Source organism: Solanum tuberosum, unplaced genomic scaffold, assembly GCF_000226075.1.
Source record: "Solanum tuberosum cultivar DM 1-3 516 R44 unplaced genomic scaffold, SolTub_3.0 scf00158, whole genome shotgun sequence".
In the NCBI taxonomy this organism is placed as follows: Eukaryota; Viridiplantae; Streptophyta; class Magnoliopsida; order Solanales; family Solanaceae; genus Solanum; species Solanum tuberosum.
The window spans coordinates 214520-218301 of NW_006239083.1; the positions used below are offsets into that span (position 1 = coordinate 214520).

Genomic DNA, 3782 nt, shown 5'->3' on the forward strand with positions numbered 1-3782 from the left:
TGGTGCCACGTGTCGAAAGAAGAGTGAATTTTATTCACTCTTCTTATATAGTAATATAGTAATATTAGAATAGAATTATTTTTTTCTCTCTCACTAACTCAACTTGGTGAATCCATATTTGCAGATAAGCTCACCAAGTGAAAGTCTTAAATTTTAATTATTTTTTTAGTCTTAATTTTTGCTTAAATGGTTCTCAGTATCCACAGATTTTGCTTTCTAAATTTCATTAAACATAGGGAGTGTGAGGAGATTACAAATTGAGGAATTGTTTTTCCGCCAACAAGGTAAAAGTTAAAGTTGATAGTGAAACCATTTGAGTACTCCCTTTTTTGGTGACTAAAGGGCAATTTCTTTTTGGTTTAGTTATAGTGATTCAAAGGACAAAAAAGATATTAGTAGTACTATTTTGACGATAAAAAAGACATTCAATTTGTTTGACACTTGCCAATTTTAGGAGAGCTTTTTTCAAACATTTAATACATATATAGTCTTTTAACTATCACAATTTTTTTAGGGGCAAACACGTCGTTGAGAAGGAGCGTTTGTTATAATCATGTTACCCGTCTTCTATTTTGTGGACTTCACTTTCCTCATTCTCAGAATTTCACAGGAGAATACTTGCAACACTATCCAATGGTTCAGGTTCTATCAAATTTATTTGTCGTTAGTTCATGTTTTTAAGTAGTGAATTATTTAGTATTTGTCACATTAATTTGTAGGCTGATGATGTTTCATTTGAGAATGTGTCCGCTATGATTGGTGACTATGATATTTGTGTGCCTAAAAACTTCGAAATGAACTCTGATGTCATCTCTCGTGCCAAGAACATGAAGCTCATAATGCAATTTGGAGTTGGGCTCGATGGTCAACTTTCTTTACATTTTCTCCCTATTTTTCCCTTCTAGTTTAGTTATTACCCAAATTTATTGGGTAACGAAATTTTGTTTGACTAAATTTTTTTTAATTGTTATAATTATTATATAGGTGTTGACAAAACAAGGAATAAAGGACGTGGCTAAAATTCCAAGTGGCGAAACTGGAAATGCTGCTTCATGTGCTGAAATGGCCATATATCTAATTTTGGCTCTTTTGCGTAAACAACATCAAATGGAAATTGCTGTGAAGCATAAAAGGCTTGGGGAGCCAATTGGTGACACCTTGTTAGGGAAAATTGTGAGCTTCACATTTTAATTTTTTGCTTAGGGATGTAAACAGAACGGGACAAATCAAGTTTTGACACGCCTACAAATTAATAGTACTAGTGAATTTGTGCATTTGTGATAATTTTGGTGAAAACGGCATGTCTTCACATTATACATCTGTATGACTAAATTATAGTTAACTAATGCATATTCTCACCTAATTTTTTACTTAACCATTAATTTAATTAGTATGGTCTATCGAATTAAAAATGAGTAAATTTAATTTATTCAAGCAAGAATTAATACATTAATTATATATTTTTCCCTGAACTGCTTATTTAATTAATTAGGTGCTTATCATGGGTTTTGGAAACATTGGAATGCATCTGGCAAAACGTTTGCGTCCATTTGATGTGAAAATTATTGCTACAAAAAGGAGCTGGCCCAATTCTATGCTTGACTCTACTAAAGGTAATTAATCAAAAACAACGGAAAATCTGGGGAATTGGCAGAAAGAGATAAGTCGAATATTGTAATCTGTCCAAAAGTCCGGACTAATTGAAGGCAGGGCTTCGACCTGTATCTGGCCAACTCCTCAAATTGTTGAGTGCCACATATAATTCCTGTGAAATATTATTATTATTTAACATACTCCGTAATATCTTAGTTATTATGAATACATGGATGATAATTTAATTTCCAGGATTATGCATTGGGATTAATGGTACTAATTATAATTATGATGACCTGGTTGATGAGAGAGGAAGCCATGATGATATTTTAAAGTTTGCAAGCAAAGCTGATATTGTTGTCTCTTGTTTGCCTATGACTACTGAAACTGTGAGACTCTTATTTTTATATTGAGAATGAAATTAATTTATTATTTTCTGTCAATCGAAAATATATAATTTTATTTTTTATATGGTCACTTAGCTAATAGTAATTATTAGAAAGTCATTTGTTTTATTGAAGAAAAATAAAAATTAAAAAAATATTTCAAGATAATAATTATTAGTTGAGTGATCATTTGATAATTGAATTCGATATTTTCTTAATTAAAGTATGTTGGTCACTTGCAGATTGGCATAGTGAATAACGATTTCGTATCTGCTATGAAAAAGGTATGTTTCTCCGCAATAATGTTACAAGATCGAATCTCATGTTAAAACAAAATTTATAGAAGCACGTATTTGAGGAGACGTATTAAACACAAATTAGTTAAACAAATAAAAGGGATATAATTGTACCTTTTGGTCCTCAATTATTGATAAAAAATTGGTTTTAGTTCTTATAATATTTGGTAAATTAAACATATTTACCCTTTGATTAACAAATAAAAAGGATATCTATATAATTATACTCTTGATCCCTCAGTCATTTCTTATTGATAAATAATCTGGTTTGTTCTTGTAATATTTGGTGAGCATATTTAACATTTAACTAACTTATGTATGTTTTTGGTCTTTTAAATATAAAATACTAGTATGTGATAATATGTGACGATATTTGGCAAGCTTAGTGTGATTAATGAGTTTCTTTATTGGTTAATGCAGGGTGCCCTTTTAATTAATATAGGTCGAGGTGGTGTTTTAGATTATGAGGCTGTTTATAACAATCTTAAATTAGGACATTTGGGAGGATTAGGAATTGATGTTGCTTGGACTGAACCATTTGATCCTCTTAATCCAATTCTTCAACTTCCTAATGTTATAATTACACCTCATGTGGCTGGTGTCACTCAATCCTCCTTTAGATACATGGCCAAAGTATGTCTCATTCCATCCGCTATATCTATTTTCATTTGTCTCAAATTATTTGTCGTGATTTTTCCCAAATTATATGTCAATTTTAGAAGTCCAACACAAAATGACTTATTTTTCCCTACTTTAATTGTTCTTGAAAATCACACACCTCGAATAAATATTTAACAAAGAGAGATTATATTTTAAAACATAAATAAATAAATAAATAAATAAATAAATAAAGGTAAACAATAGTTTTTTAAAATAAAAAAAAACTCTCATGATTATTTTTTTTCTTATGGAGTGTGGTTGTAAAAAAGAAACACGACAGGTAATTTGAGGTGAAGAAAATATATATGTATATTCTTGTATCTTATACATGAAATTCTTAAATTATAGGTTGTTGGGGATGTTGCTCTTCAACTCCATGCAGGAAAAATGCCTTATGTTGGAATAGAAATCGTCAACTAAAGAAGTACTCTTTATATCATCATGTACGTACATTGAAATATAGACATATATATCATGTACTAATTGCAATATTTGTTAATAAACTTACATTGATATATATATATATATATCATCTACTAATTGCAATTGTTATAAAGTTTTATGTATTGATATTGTTGTAATTAATATGTAAACAATCATATCAGTTATGAGGTAGGTAATTTGAAGTAAATCTCTGAGCAACAATTTTTGAACATTTACTTATTTTGCTCTAACAAACATATCTTGTATTGAAATACTCCGACCATGCTGCAACGGGAATCTGTTGATGCATCCATTCCACGTCGAGTAAGGAACTTCTGCATAATGGACTCATAAATTCTTTTTGTTCCCTATGTTAATTAATAAATCTGTTGTTGTTTTCTGGAGTTGATGTTCTGAACCTCAT

General features: G+C 29.9%; 1 pseudogene; it reads left to right on the plus strand.

The window, feature by feature from the left end:
• Nucleotides 1-186: 186 nt before the first annotated feature.
• Nucleotides 187-3355, plus strand: LOC102592593 (hydroxypyruvate reductase-like; annotated as a pseudogene).
• Nucleotides 3356-3782: the final 427 nt, after the last annotated feature.